Below are 17,468 nucleotides of genomic sequence, written 5' to 3'. Positions count from 1 at the left end.
TAAAGGTCCAATAAAATAATATAATAAAACATGAACAGATATGAAACATACGACAATGGTGAAGTAAATCTGTAAGTTACATAATCTTCCAATTTCTTCTTTTAAAGCGAGAATTTCTAAATCTTGTATTCTAGCTTCAGTTCAGAACATGGCAAGTGTCGTTATCAAATAAATAAGGAGTACCATACAAATGTCGCGCATCAGTGAAAAGATTAGCTCGTGAATATTCGGACTACTAGCAATATAATGCACGATTCTGCCAAGGTTGTTCGGCCCGATCCGAAATAATGTGTACACTGCCGAGGGATGAACGGCACGATCCATAGATGCATCTATATACTATCGAGGCGTTCGGCCCGCTCCATAATAAAAGGAAGGAAGTTAACGAATCACGAGACACGTGTTTACAAAACAGCACATGAGCACAAAATGGATATAATCTTTACCGTTTATCAAGTAACTCGCCCACAACTCAAAGTGTTAGGGTTTGGCCTAGTATACATATATTTATTTCTAAATCAATTTCATTTATAACTTCAATTAATTAAGCCGGCAAAATGAGTTCAACTAATTCAAATATTACATAATAAGATCCTAAGTCTACCCGGACATAAATATGTTGTAGCTACATACGGACTCTCGTCGCCTCGTGCATATGTAGCACCCATAACTAGTTGCACATAACAACAATTATCATCTAGGGAGTAGTTTCCCCCTCACAAGGTTAGACAAGAGACTTGCCTCGCTCTGAAGTTCCATAACCGGCTCCAAAGCCTCTCTAACACCTCAAACCAACGCTCGTCGATCCAAAACTATTCAACAAATGTGCAAACCAAATCAAAATATATTCTAATACCCATAATTAATCATTTTAAACAATTCCCAAGCACGCTTGAAAAGTCGACAAAATCAACCCTCGGCCCCACGTGCCAGGATTCTGAATATTTTCAAAGATAAACTTTACCCATAACACCACGAACTAAAATATATAACTTATTCCAAATTCCATGTCCAATTTTGTGGTCAAAATCCAAAAATAGCAATTTCTAGGTTTTCTACCAAAATCCCAAATCTCTACCAATTTTCCATGTTTAAATCCATACATAAACCATGTATTTAACTTGTAATAGGTGGGAATCACTTACCTTGTGTTGCTTGATAAAAATCTTCCCTTGAAGCTCTCCAAAATCGCCCCAACCAAGTGAAAATGGAAGAAAAAAGGGCCAAACCCCGTTTTTATAAGACCACACTGCCCAACGACATCTCGCATCTGCGGAACCTTGGCCGCTTCTGCGGCTCCCCACAGGTCCCTCAACTCTCTGCATCTGCGGCCCCTCCTACGCTTTTGCGCCTTTGCTTCTGCGGCTTCCCATGCGCAGGTGCGGTTCCGCTTTTGCGAAACTCGACCGCATCTGCAGTCCCAGCAATTCTGCTTCTGCGCTCAACCCTGCTCGCCCAGAACCGCTTTTGCGACCCTCTTTTCCGCTTTTGCGGCTCCGCACCTATGGCAAAAACCTCGCAGGAGCGGTTACACCAGATATGCTGCCACCAGCAAATTTATAAGGCCATATTCAATCCATTAACCTTTTGGAATCCACCCGAGGCCCTCAGGACCTTAACCAAATATACCATCACATCCCAAAATACAATACGAACTTGGTCTAAGTCTTAAATCACGTCAAACAACATCAAAATCATGAATCGCGCCTCGAATTAAACTTATACGTTTTCAAATTTTAAAATTCTACATTTTGTGCCGAAACGTATCAAATCAATCCGGAATGACTTCAAATTTCAAACACGAATCATAAATGACATAACGAAGCTATTCCAAGGCTCGGAACCCTGAACGGACATCGATAACATCAAAATCAATTTCAAACCAAACTTATGAAATTCTTAAACCTTCGAAAATATTAACTTTCCATAATAAACGCCGAAATGCTCCCGGGTGATCCGATACCCAACCCGAACTAATGCCCAAGTCTGAAATCATCATACGAACTTATGAAGCCTTCAAATCCTGATTCCGAGGTCATTTACTCAAAAGTCACACCTTAGCAAATGCTTCCTACTTTAAGTTCCGAAATTAAAATTTTCTTTCTAAATCAATCCCGAACTTCCTAAAATTTGATTCCGACCACACGTACATGTCATAATATCTGAAGTGAAGCTACTCAAGGCCTCAAACCGCTGAACGATGCACTAGGGCTCAATACGACCGTTCGGGTCGTTACAAATCTTGGATAGAATCTTGAAAATCTTGAAGAAAATTTGCAAGAAACTTGGAACCAACTTGCACTCAACATCTAGCGCGCCTATGTACCCTTCTTGGACATCAATTAAGTCCTTTTTATGTTAAAAAATGTATCTTTATGTAGGACTTCATGGGCTGCAAGTTTGGACACATTTTAGGTGCCAAATTGGTCCAAAAGTGGACTGACTAAGACCTTCTTCAAAGGATGTCTCTTGAGATCCAATTCTCCTCTTCTTGGACATTAATTTGGGCCATAAAACAATGGTAATACCTAGCCAATTCATATCCTTTATTCTTGAGCTCTTCCTCCCAATTAACAACTTTTTTATTTGCACTTGAAGTCTAATGACCTTGTTTTGTAACTCTTTAGCTTGACATCTTGTTAAAGTCCCTCTTTGAGATTCCAAAGCTTCATCCTTGTCGTAAATTATTTTAGCTTCCTAGGATGCTATCATTCCCTTCTTCTTGAAGAAAATTCGTCCTCGAATTTCGATCTTGCAAGAAAAAGAAGTCACGCACTAGTAAATGGCATCCACTAATTTGAAACAATGGTAGGAATAAAACAAGATAGTGACCATATGTCCACTTAACCCAATTAAGCCTAATAGGTGTAAATACTCCTTTATAAAGCATATGGACATCCTTATCCCAATAAAATTTATGCCTACTTAGATTTGTCCAATAAAAACCTCTCTTAGATGCACTATGTAATGAAATTTGCAATGCGATCTTGTCAATAAGGTAGTCCAAACATGTGCATGCAAAAGAAATTACAAAATATTGGCCATGTATCCATTTAACACAAGTATCTCTGCCACATGTATCAAATAAGAAACTTTTATGATATAGCCAAGTATCAATTATAAATCCCATGGATTCTTCTACATGTAAGTTATTCAAAGAAGCACATAAATTCTCAGAAAGATCAGAAGAACCCATAAATTCCAAAATAAAAATTTCAATACATTCAAGCTCATGATTATAACTTTCCCCAATAATATTCGCAACATCAATGGATTCTACATAATTTCTCAAACTATCACAGAAGAGTCATAGATAGGTTCATGAAAGAGTATTTGATCACTAGCATCGCAATAATCATGCATATCCTCTTTACTAGTAGCAAACACTTTTACAGACTCACAATCAACATGGCTAAAGGAATGACTTCCCATCAAATAGCAAAACTCACATTCTAGCAATTTATCACATGAAAACTTATTAGGCACTTGAATAAGAGAAGAAAGAACATTTAACTCATTAGTAAGCCTCTTCTCATAAATTTCATGCCTCTTTCCACCAAGTTAGAATGCATAATCATCTATGTCATACTCAATTTCAAAAGGAAATAAATTACTCTTGCACTTGAACTTAGATATTGCAGTTAATGACTTGATATGCATCAATATATCATCATCCACAAAAATTATAAAGTCGCCAACATAAGAAATAAGAGTATAGTTCATTACCTCCAAAAATACCTTAGGTGTTCTAGAAAGGCCAAGAATGTGAATAAACTAATTATGCATACCATACTTTGACTTATTTACTAATAGAATAACATCACCTTTTATTCTTTTATGCAATGGCTCTAACTTAACTATGCCTTTAGGGAACTCCATGTTATAAACTTGTAAATAAGGATCAAAATAGTCAAAAGGTTCAATAACAAAGAAATTAACTAAGCTTTTATCTTCCACCATCCAACAAGAATAGATTTTGCTGAATTCATGTTGGAATCCAATTGGATCCTTTGCCATCATCTCTTGCGCCTTACCTCCCCTTTCAGAAGGTCTTTCCATACTTGGCTGCACAAAATCACAAGAACTAATACAAGAAAGAGTTAATGGGTTAGGAAGTAAAGAAATTTTTTTCTTGCTTACACTCTCTTTGGCTTTTATCACAAGACAAACTTTTTCCTCAACCTTAGCTTCTTTTCTGTCACTAAAGTTTTTCTCTTTTTCTTCACTCCAACCCTCTTGTTTTTCTCTTTCTACCTCACAGACTTTTTTTATCTCATTGCCTTCTCTCTTTTCTTTTATTTTAAGCTCACTTTTTTTCTTACCTGACATCCCATTCTCTTCACTCAACACAACCTCTCATTTTTTCTCTCTTGGGGTGTCGACATGCACTCCCTTACTCCTCTCATTCTTTTTTCTCTCATATTTTTCTATATTTTCTTTAACAGTCTTTCATCTTCATAGATTTGTAAGGGAGTCAAAGGTCCAAGAATGAGTTTCTTTCCATTAACCTCAAGAGAGTCTCTATTTTTTTTTATTTTATATGAAGCTCTTCTATAGACATACCATGGATTTCCCAATAAGATATGATAATTATTCATGGGAATCATATCACACCAGATCGCATCCTCATACCTTCCGATAGAGAATAGTAATAACACTCTTTTATCTACCTTGATGTTATTCATGTGATGGCGTGATTTTCCTCGTGTATGTCATGAACCTTACGTGGCTTGTTGTGTTACTTTCAATGATCTACTCGATGTCCTTGATATTACTTGTTGACTTGGATTGTATTAGTACACTTGCACAAGCATACACAGTCGCATGCCACTTATACCAGTTTAGAAGTATGAAACTTGACATTCATTGATCATGCACATGTATTCTTGTATTATCTACTTCCATTGTGATGTTTAACCTGTGACCATGTCGGGAGGATTATGGAATTGAGCCCGTGACCACGCCGGGCGGATTGTGATATTGAGCATGTGACCATGCCGGGTAGATTGAGATATTGGCACGTGAGTTGTCCGTGCAGTCGTGATTGATAATGTGGGCACGAGGTGCCGTGAGCATATGATTTGTGATTTGGGACTCCATAAATATATACTTTGTTACCCATAATTAATCAAAATACAACAAATCCCAACTCCATTCGAAAAGTGTCACGCCCCAAACTCGGGGAGCGCGACCGGCGCTCAACCGAGTGAACTCGGCCGAGCAAGCCTGCTAGATACTTTCTACCCCAAACTAACTCATGGAAAAAGAGGTGACATATATTCATTAATTAGACAATAGGGAGATCATGAATACAATACCAAAACCTTTCTATTAGTTTCTTTATCTTTAATATATCAAAATACACATATTCTTATAGTTGAGTGGAACAAGTGATCAAAACACAATATAACTTGTTTGACTTTTCCGACACCCCGGTACAACCCACGTAGTATCTACGGAGCCTCTAAAAGATACAAAAGAGTGTTATGATAGTGCCGACAATAAGGCCCCGGCTATACCTCAAAACTTGATAATATTATGAACAAAAGATACAATACATGACCCCGGGATGAAGTGGAACTCACCAAGTCAGCTGGGAAGAGGATGTACCACTATCGCTGATCAACACTGCCTGTTATGGAACCACCTGCATCCATTTAAAGATATAGCGCCCCCGGCAAAAGGGACATTAGTCCCGTCGAATAATACTAGTATGTAAAACTAAACACCATCTCAATAGAATGAATAATAATAAAAGGGGGAACAGTCAAGAATTCAATAAGAGCTTCAAATAATACTAACACATCAAGTTAAGGATCACATAAGATTTCAAGTCAATTTCCATGTTATTAGGTTGGGTGATCTTTAGTGTCGATATACCATATTTCACAATACCACCGTATTCTTACACGGAGTCTGATCACGACCCGATCGGCTAGGTCATCTCATTTGAGACATCAACCATAACCACAATTTTATTATAATTTCCAGCACAGTCACCACCATGTGTGAGGCATGGCGTCCGATCACGGCCTGATCGGCTAGGCCGTCTCACCCGAGACATTACCTTTTTTAGTCAATCATCTCACATCATACTTCTTTCACATCCTTTCAATTCATTGGCACTAGTGGCCACAATTATAAAGCCATTCTTGGCACTTGGCCGTATTTCATAATTCCAGTTCCCCTTTCCACATTCAAACATCATTATCATTATCAACAACAATAAGGCTTCCCATTCAAGACATTAAATTTACATATGAGCAATTTGGGAATCTTAGGCACAAAGAGGCTTTACATGCAATTGGCATAACAACCTTTATTTCAATCTTGACTTGAAGTCTTATCATTTTTAACACATATTCCATATTTTGAACACATCCTCAATGGTAAAGTGATATGATGAAACATCTACAATACATATTGAGCATATATCCTTCAACACAAGCACATTCGGAATAGCCAATTCTATTATTATCAATTTGGGACTTACACCAATCCCATGAAAACCGTGGTATTCGATTCTAAGAAGAATGGGATTTAGCCAACATACCTCAATTGAGCTTCCTTAAACTTTTAAAACATTCTGGAATTCTTAGCAACTTCAATCTATCTTAGAAATATAACAAGTTGAACCAAAATTAGGAAGATGATCATGATTCTAGCTCATTTGAGCATATTATCAAGCACTATGTGTGCATTAAGGTTATTAAGGCCCTTTTTCGAAAGATTCCATCATCCCTCAACTCATTCTCTACCATGTTTATCTCACAACCTTCCTACATTATTTGATAACACATGCATGCAAGATAACAACTCACACACCCAAAAATTATCGTGCTAATTACTCCCTTTTTAGTAGATTTTTCGAAATTAAGAGCTAGGGCATAGACTCTTACCTTCAAGATGAAGACTTTCCTTGTTAATCTTCAATGATTGAGCAGGAATTGATGGATAATAGGTTGAAGGTTACTCCCCCACTCTAAGCACTCTTTCTCACTCTAAGAGTATAAGAAATTTGCTCAAAATGGATTATGGCATATGTTTTAACAAAGTAGGGTCGGGTTATAAAAATCCAAAAGTGAAGCTCTGGAACAGGGTATGCGGTCGCATATGAGACCGCAGAATGGATATGCGGTCCGCATATCGGCAGCATAATCTAGTGCCAAAAACTAGAAAAACTCTGCCTTGGTCTGCGGTAGTTATGCGGCCTACAGACCTGTTCGAAAATGCGCCGCAGAACCTCCCTCCGCAAAAATTCTAAGGCTGATTATGCGACAAAAGTGCGGCCCGCAAAATGATTGTGCGGTCGCATAACTGGCCGCAAAATTGACATCAAAAATAGCCCAAGTAGTTGCTTCACTCTGCGGCCATTCTGCGGCCCGCGGAGTGATTATGCGGCCGCATAATGGGCCGCAGAAATGCCTATTTCTGCCAAATAGTCACGGAACCCCGGTTTTTAGGAAATATTTTTACGGGGCCTTATAAAAAGTCAATAAAGTTAACCCTCAGGCCTACGTGCCCGGATTCTGAAAATTTTTGAAGATAATCATTACTCATAACACCACGAACTCAAATATATAATTTATTCCTAATTTCATTTCCAAAATCGCGGTCAAAATCCAAAATTACCAATTTCTAGGTTTCTTCAAAAAATCCCACAATTACTACATTTTTCATGTTTAAATCCACATGTAAATCATGCATTTGACTCACAACAGTAGGAATCACTTACCTCATGAAGGATGACAAAAATGGCAATCCAAAATCGCCCCTAAGGCCGGCTCCAATGAGAGAAAAGAGGTGAAATGAGCCAAAACCCGATTTGGCTAACATATACATTCTGCCCAAGCGTTCTTCGCATCTACGAAAACAATGGCCACTTCTGCAGCAACAAATCCGCTTCTCTAAAAAACACTAGAGGCCGCCCCTTTGCACCTGTGGACAAGGTCCTGCTCCTGTGACATCACAGGTGCGACAATCTCCCTCGCTTCTGCGCTCCACTCCGCTTATGCGCTCCAGGAAGCCGCATATGCGCCATCGCAGATGTGGAAATAGTATCGCACTTGCAGCCACTGCGTAGCTCGCCTAGAACTGCTTCTGCGACCCTCTTGGTTGCTTCTGTGGCTCCACACCTGCGGCCAAAACCTCGCAGGTACGGTTACACCAGATGTGCTGCCACCAGAAAATGCATAAGGGCAAATGCTCACTCCGATTTCAATCTGAATCAAACCCAAGGCCCCCGGGACCCATCGAAACATACCAACGCATCCCAAAATATGACATGGACCTAGTCGAAGCCCCAATCACAACAAACAACATCAAATTTACGGATCGATGACCAAAACTTTTCTTTAAACTTTTAGACCTTAAAACTTTGCCGAACGTGTCTGAATTACACTTAAACATCCCGGAATGGCGCCAAACTTTACGTGCAAGCCACAAATCACGATACGAACCTATCCCAAGGCTCGGAACTCCAAACAGACATTGATAACATTAAAATCCACTTCAAACCAAACTTATAAAATTCTAGAACTTCCAAAATGCCAACTTCCCATAATAGGCGCCGAAATACTCCCAGACCACCCCGATACTCAACTCGAACACACGCCCAGGTCCAAAATCATCATACAAACCTATTGGAACTTTCAAATCCGGATTCCGAGGTCGTTTACTCAAAAGTCAAACCTTAGTCTTAAAGCTTCTGAAATTAGAATTTTCCTTCCGAATAAACTCCGAACTTCCCGAAATTCAATTCTGACCACGCGTACAAGTCATAAAACATGAAGTGAAGCTACTCAAGGCCTCAAACTTCCAAACGACGCGCTAGATCTCAAAACGACCAGTCGGGTCATTACATTCTCCCCCACTTAAACATACGTTCGTTCTCGAACGTGCCAAGAACTGCTCCGGAGTTGTCCAAAATCACTGTTTAACACCTCGTGCACCTATCCATGCCACCACAACCTAGTTGGGCACATTAGCTCGAGCCATACTAAAGATCCTTCCTATAACCTTTGCTAACAAGCTTTAGAACCAAATTCCAACATACAAAATTTTTCACTAGACTTATTCTAACATACGAACACCGCATCAATCACCAGACATTGTACCCAGCATGACCATGCTCCTCCGTTGAAATCACATCATGCAGCACATAAGTCGCTTGATCACAATAACATCCTCCAACCACAATAGATGTAATTCCATGAACTCGATGCCTGCAATACACCTCATAACACATATAAGCCTGATCCAACTCTCGCAATATAGCCATGACGGAAGAGATGTGTAGAAACTAATAACCATCTGTCGAATCATCAAATCATGGAGTCTCTCCTCCTGACAAGAACCATTACCTCATTCTGAACTGAATAACGATATTTTCTCTTTAATACACCCTACATACTTTGATCACATTGATCCCAGGTCCAATAACCTCGTCTCACCTAGTACAAGATGCTCAGGCAATTAGCCACCTCAAACACTAACCAAGATCTCATATGAAGACATCAATGTGCCGACAAGCCACAACTTGAATATGATATATAAGGAAAAACAAACTCTGGAAAAGAACTACCCAGCCCGCATAACAAATAAAATGGTTGAACAAATGCTATGAACCCTTCTCAGAGAATAGGAAACAAAATACACAAGAATAGATATAGGGAACCGTACTCATCATCTCACTATTGCAGCGTGCAACTCGATCCACACATGATACCGTTGCGGCGTGCAACTGTAACACCCCGAAAAACTTTGAAGTGTTTTAAGACCATTAAGAAGATTGGCGGGTGCTAATTATATTAATTCGGGTATGAACAAGACTGATAATTTGAATGATATCAATTGATCATGATAATATATGTATGAGGTACATTAAGAATGGTTTATGGTCTAATAAGAGCCCTAAGGCTAAGTCAAGTTGAAAATTATATGATGGAATAAAGTTTCAAGTGAGTTCGCACAAAACCGAAATTCAAATGAGAATAACTCTCAAACTATGAAGATTTATATGGTGTATAACCTATCAAATTAAATCATTTTAAATCTATTTTCCAATGCATGAAACTATTTGTCATTTGAATATGTATGCAGAAAGTTATGGCCATTTTACTAGACCTGTGTCATATGCGCGCCCAGATGCACGGCCGCGCATATTTGAGAGTTTCTGCCTCGGGTGCGCGGCCAGATGCGCGGCCGTGCACGTAAGAACCCATTAAATACCCCCAAGGCCGGATAGAGAGAGAGATAACTCATTTCTTTGAGCTAGGGCTTGCAAATCAAGGGGAATCCGTCCAACACCTCCTTCCCATGAACCAAGGTAATATTTTTGGAGTAATTTTTAGTTGATTACTACTCCTAAATACTTGTATTAATAAGGATTAATCTTTAAGATCCATGTATTTCAATTTAAATCCCCAAATTAGTCAAGAACACTACAAGTTGGGATTCTCAAGAGTTTCACTATAAGAGGTATGTCTACCATCTCTAACTAATATATGGTGATTATTTATGTATGAAATATGTGTTAAAACTTATGGTATGGTGATTGGAAGCCATAAGTTCCTAATTTAAATACATAACCATTGTAGAGATTGAAAGGTGATTATTTGATGGAATTTTGTTGGTTGGGTGTGGATGGATGGTCATGTATGTGATGTTGGAAGTTAAGAATTATTTAAGAATGATGGTGGGATAAATTGTTAGTAAATGGTAGTATTTGGATGAACTAATTATATGGTTAAGAGATGTATAGATTCATGCCTACTAGTTGTTTGATAAAATGCTCAAATGAGCTGAAACCATGAATATCTTCCTAATTTGTGTTCAATTTTGTTATGTCTCAAAATAGATTGGTATTGCTAGAATTTCAGGAACGTTGTAGTAATTTAAGGAAAGCTCACTTACACAAGACATTGTTCTCAGGTGCCACTAAAGAAAATGCCAGCTTACTCTGAACATCTGAATTCTTCCCTGCTCATCCGAGCTCGTGACATTCTTGTCAACACCGAACCGCAACCTTGATCCTCAACTTCCAATTCCCATGCCGCTCACTGCACCTATCGCGCCGCTACGCGAGAGTACAAGAATTCATCATAACCCCTGAACTACTAGTAGAATAAATACTTCTTTGGCTAGAATCCCTTTTACTCAGCTCATTTCAGAAGAACCATTGCAACACGCAACTGAATTTCCAAAACCGCAGAAAATACAAACCTCGAGTCGTGGTCCAAACTGTCATAACTCTTTCGGGATCCATTTACACATAACAAGGCCATTAGAATCAAATACCTCCCAAATCAATCAAATTATGGTAGCTGTCAAGCCCACATGTACAACCACCAACCACCTGTATAACTTAATGCGCCGAAGGAACTGATCATTGTCACAATCATGCTGATTTAAACCATTACCAATAGACCCATTTTCCTCCAATTTACTCTTGACTGGCCTTAGAAATAATAATAGCTCTATTCAAAAATATAATGAAACTCGATCAACACTCATCTCGAGTGACCCAAATCACGAGATCACATTGTCTCAATACCCACTGCAAAAACTCGATCCTTAACCACACAACAGACCCAAAATCCTTAGGCATTGCACTTAAATTCTCGAAACCACTAGGACCGTTATTGAGAGTCACACACTCTGACCCGGTCCAGAATATAACAAAACTCTAATGCTCTGTTAGCATATGAACACTCCTAAAGAAGCAACCGGCTAAATTCTTTTCCTTGTACATCAAATTCACAAGAAGTATAAACTCTGAGTCTTCCCAAAACCAGCACATGAATCGATAAGAGAAAATATAACACACATTCATCAAGTTCTTTGCTCGAATTACCCCTGATGTTTTCTTTTCTTAGTGATAATGGATGCACCAATAACCAGAAACCGCATAAGCAGACAACCACGCGATCCAATCGTAGGTGGTGGGCTCTCCCACTTAGCCTTAAGTTACCATCACATAATGTAGAACCCACAAAGATTCCTCCTTCTCAATTACCTTGATCTCGCACCGTCAACCCGCCAAATTTCTTGTAGTTTCTTGTTAAACTTTTTATGAACATTCCGAATTATCATCCACAATCGCATATTCGACCTTCTGTCGGGTAGTAAGTAGAATTCTTCGTAGAAAGTTCCTCAAAATCACGCAACCGCTAACCTGCTCATAGGAGATAAACCACCTGTGAAAATTTCATACCGACATCTTCCAACGAAGCTGCACTAGGTACCACCACCGTGAAATCAGTAAACCCTCCTAAGCCTATGCTCGCCCACCAACTGTAAAAGTCTATTCATCCCCCATTGACATCAATTGAAAGTCCGACAATACATTTCCAAACTCGAAGTCACGTTGCATCCAAATCGAAAATCAAGTTTTTACACCCCTCTTCATTCCAAGCAAACTCATTTCCATCATGTTCAACCTTCCTCAGCACAGTAGCCAACATCCCAAATAGAATCCGTGGACCTAGTTACTGTCTACTATGATTCCCAAATCGCTCTACACGTTTCTCAAGACACGTGGCTATCCTACCATAGAATCCATATGCTACTCTGCCACTCCCACTTTGGTTAAACCGTGTCCTTTAAGAAACTTGTCGGCTGCTTTTCATACTTGACTAGCTAGCAATTCAACCACCGTGAGACATCTCCCACATGTCCTTCCTCATTCTTCGCTCCCCAATTGCTGCCTTAAATAGAAATCCATACCTGTAGCATATGAACTAATAAATTGCTACCAACTCTAAACGTCCAAGAATATCATCTTTCCCGAGCCATCAACATTAGAAACACCAATTCGATTTCTGAAACTGCTACACACCGCCATCTCTGACGACCGCTTCTCAGGCACCACTTTACAACACCGTGCCCCGAAGGCAAATTGAAGAAGACCATAACTTCGGCGAACCTTATATGGTTCAAACAAGGACGACGACACCACATCACAAATGAGAATTCCACCACGCTCGAAAATATCAATTATAAAAAAAATAATTTGGATAATATTAAGTTGTCATAACACGCTACGCAAGCAAATACATGATCGAAAATAAAATTAATTAACTTATCGTAATTGCGTCTCGCAAGCGAATACGAAATCATGACAATTAATTATTTGTAGTACTTTTGAGAATTTAATACATTTGAAAAAAATAATTTTGAAAATTATTAAAAGTTAACTATCACGCTACGCAAGCGAATCCGCGAGTTTAGCAAAGGATTAATTAAATTAAAAATTAACTAACACTAATGAGTATGGTATGAGATTGTTGAATTAATTTATTGAAAGCCAAGAAATCACCCTACACAAGTGAGTCCGTGATCGGAATAAAAATTACCATAACTCGCCTAATGATGGCTTAGCGCAAAAATTAATTAAGTGATTAAGTTATTGAACTATTACTATTTTTTTTAGAAGAAACTGATTTTATTGGAGTTGGTTTGAGAGAACAATATTTAAAGACTTGGGTCATCTCTTGCTTATTGGCTTTTCATGGCAATGGGCCACTTTATTGACTTATGGGCTGATTTGTTTGGTTTGCAATAAAATGGGCTTAGCAGAATTGCCCAAATTACTAAGATCTTTGTTTTTGTTTTATTCATTTGCCCACTTACTTTTTTTTTCCAATTAATCTCAAACCCATCATCAAACTACACACGTGAATCTGAAATAAGCATATTTAAATAATTAATTCTAGCTTGAGGAAATTATGAACTAATATCCAATCCATTAGACTTTATTTGAGAACAGAATAGCAAATAACACTAAACTTCATTTCGACTAAGCTCATAAAAATAGCAATTTGAAAAGACCATCGACTCATATGATAATGGAATTAAATTATAAACATACAATTCCTTGGAATTCAAGCTTTAACAAGAAATAAAAGCTTACAACTACACTAATATTTAAATGTTAACACATACAACTAGACTTTTAGACAAGCTTAAATAGAATGGAAATAAACCAAAAATAATCAAGATGAGTAACACAAAGCCAAAAACTATCATTGTTATTATTTATTGAAGTAGGCATACATATGAAATGGCTTAGAATGTTACCTTAGTGCTGAAACAAACTTTTCAGAAGGCAGCAAAAGGAGAGTTCTGAATTATTGCGAGTAGAACAACTTCATAGCACCAACAGCAACACCAAACGGACAGCAAAAAATAGCAGTAACAGACCCTAAGAATGTTCCAGAAAACCCAGCATGAAAGCACTTGAACTAATAACTAGTAGCCCCAGAAATTATTTAAGAGATCTTTCTGTTTTGCACAAAGATTTTGTACCAAAATAAGACTCACAAAGCTCTGAAATTTCAGCTCACTATATGTATGCAACTGCTGATTTTTCTCAAAGATATGTGCTCTTTTGTGAGTGTCAAAGATGATGGCTGAATGTATTAGAGTGTGTGTAGTCTTTTATAGGAGAAGAAGCAAGAATTCATGATTGAAAATCTGTCCAAAGGACATAGTTGTCAACAAAAATTTACTCTAACTATTCAAAAGACAAACTTTTGGTTCAAAATCTGTCCAAAAGATAGTATTTTTTACCAAACAATGACAGACATTTTGGAGTTTTGTACTCCCAAAAGCACATGAACAGTAAAAGCAACCAAACTTGTACTATTCCTTTTTTTAAATTTCAACTTTTATTAACACAAATTCAATACTCAAATCTAATCCAATCATGAAATAGACAAAGCAACCACAAGACTTTGTTTATAACTAAATTGAGCATTCAAACAAACTAGATTAAAGCAATGTGATTTCTACAAACTAACAGTGAACAACTGAAACTATGAAATATTACGCAAAACAGAATTTAGATGAGAATTGCTAAATTATCAGACAACGATCAACAACGAGCTCTTATGCTATGAACTAGCAAGTGATTCAAAACTAATATTACCATAGTTTAATTAACCTATAAATACTACTAATAAAATTAGGAGCAAAGATTAATCCCTAAAACTAAATCCGAAGCACAAGCTAAAAAATCAGAAATGTTAAAGGGAACGGATTGAAGATTTACCAAAAACTTGACCAGCCAGGCAGCGGTGAAACAATGGCAGTGGTGGTGGTGATTCGACTCGGGACATAGTTTTATTGTTGATTGATACCAAAAATCCTAAATCCGGTGAGCTGGATTTCGATTTTGGTATAATCGACAATAAAATCATGTCTGAGTCGATTGTAGGCAACGGGAAGGAAGCTGGATGTCACGCCTCGAACCTAGGAGCGAGACAAGCACCCGGTGCCTCACCTAACCTGGCGTACCAAATTGCGACTACGGGACTCTGAACATATAATGTCATACTTTAGCCATGGGGCCACCTTACAAGACAATTTGCGAAGAAAAATATAAAACTGAATGGAAACTAGCGCTAACTAAACATCAATATAAAGCTAGGCCAAAAAGGCCGTCACAGCTTTTACAGCTGACAAACCACCAAATTATACATACCAGGCCTACAAACCCAACATACTGCACTAACCAACAGGATATGTCTACAAGCCTCTACTGATAGATGTACTATGATCGGAACAGGGCCCCGACCTACCCATAACATATATACAGATATACATAAGATGTACACAAAAACTCTAGACCTGGCAACTCCGAAAGACGTGGAGCTTACCGATCAGGCTGAACTCGGGAAACACCTACTGAGGAGGTCTACCCGTCTGTCTATCTGAACCTGCATGCATGAAATGCAGCGCCCCCAGAAAAGGTATGTAAGGCAATAAAATAACTGAAAGCTGAAACTGAACTAATAATATGATAACTGAAATTAACTGGGAGTCAAAGATGGTCTGGAGATATACTTACCTGCTGATACTGACTCAACTCTCTCAATATATTAAGTAAAATAAATGTCCAGCCCTATAAGGCTCGGTACGTGTAAATGCTCGGCCGTAGTAGGCTCGCTCATAGGCGCTCGGCCATACTGGGCTCTGTATCTCGGCCATCCTGGGCTCGCTCATAGGCGCTCGGCCACAGTAGGCTCGGTATATATAACTTACCATCTGATCAGAGGTTGCCCAATAGGGGCCTGCCCACCGATTATAGCTCGATGGTGGTGAAAATAGTGTAATATTGTATATATATATATAGACCCTCTGCTCTCTTGACTGAATAAAGACAAAACTAAACTGAATATGAAGTCCCGATAAGGAATAATATTGTAACTTATGAGACTAGAATATTGTGAATGAATTCATGAATACGAACTTCTCTTTATGTCTCATTATTAACACATGTAGCTACGAGATCATGCCAAAATGAAGGAAGGGCTTAGCCTTAACATACCTTATCACAATCTTTCCAATCACCAAGTTGAACTCACCTCTTTGCACCTTAATCTACAAGAATGATAATAATACTATCGTTAAGTTACGAAAGGTACAACTATCGCACAACGAACGACAAACTTATTTTGTATTAAAACGGGCAGCATCTCCCCTATAATCCTTACTTCCTCCAAATTCAAGATAACACCAACAATACAAGAACAGAACAATGAAAACATATATACATCATTTTCCAGCCCTATATACACCATCAAATACTACAAAACAGCCCAACACACCCCAATCTCTTCATACATAAAACGACCACCGTAGTAGTGTCAAACGACCCGGAAATGTTATGACGAACGACCAGCCAACCACCCTACATTTATATGGTGTTTCTACACCCCCTTCCTCCTCCAAAACTCCACAAAACAGTAGTAAAACACGCAGCCCAACAGCAACACAAAACAGTCCACAAAACAGTCCGCTACAAGTGAATAACTCGAACTCACGGCTTCCGATCACCGTCCCGTGAGTTCTCACAAGTATAGAACGACTTACCATGAATTTATAGAAGAAAAACTGGATGAAAGAGAGCAGTAAACTCACCTTATTTGTTGGATAACTCAGCTCCTATCTTGGTTCTTCAAACTCTAGGTTTTACCTCCAATTAGAACTTGAAAGGGAGAGAAAATCAATTAGGGTTTGTGGGAAATTTTTGGGAGGATTCTTTGCAGAGCTTATGTCTGGTTATTATGCTCTATTTTAAGTCTAATATATGAAGAAAATAGGCCTTTAAAAGGCCTCTTTGGACGACCCGAAATGGCCCATTTTTGGGCTTTCATTTAAGCAAGTAGGTGACACACCTACTTGTCACCTAGCAGCTTGCGCAGTATCGCAAAAATGCCCATATCTCACTACTCCGATGTCGTATTGACAAACGATTTAATGCATTGGAAAATAGACTCATAGATCTTTAATTTCATGGGTGGAATACCCCATAACTCTAAGTATATTAGGAGAAAATTGCAGTTACATTTGACCCAAAGTTTCAGTAAAACTTATGAGTGTAACTTGTGATGACTTTCATCGACTTTTGTTCCACAACTCGCTTGACATTAAAACATAACACACGGATGTCATACGACTAATAT

General features: G+C 38.4%; 1 long non-coding RNA gene across 1 annotated transcript; it reads right to left on the bottom strand.

Moving 5' to 3' along the window:
* Positions 1-5,306: 5,306 nt before the first annotated feature.
* On the bottom strand, positions 5,307-15,212 carry LOC138896862 (uncharacterized). The gene is made up of 2 exons (XR_011410339.1): positions 14,080-15,212; positions 5,307-5,647 (listed from the first exon to the last, which is right to left on the bottom strand). It is a non-coding gene; the product is annotated as an uncharacterized lncRNA (long non-coding RNA).
* Positions 15,213-17,468: the final 2,256 nt, after the last annotated feature.

This window comes from Nicotiana tomentosiformis, chromosome 8 (genome assembly GCF_000390325.3).
Source record: "Nicotiana tomentosiformis chromosome 8, ASM39032v3, whole genome shotgun sequence".
Classification (NCBI taxonomy): Eukaryota; Viridiplantae; Streptophyta; class Magnoliopsida; order Solanales; family Solanaceae; genus Nicotiana; species Nicotiana tomentosiformis.
This window is presented reverse-complemented; position numbering and strand designations above follow the sequence as displayed.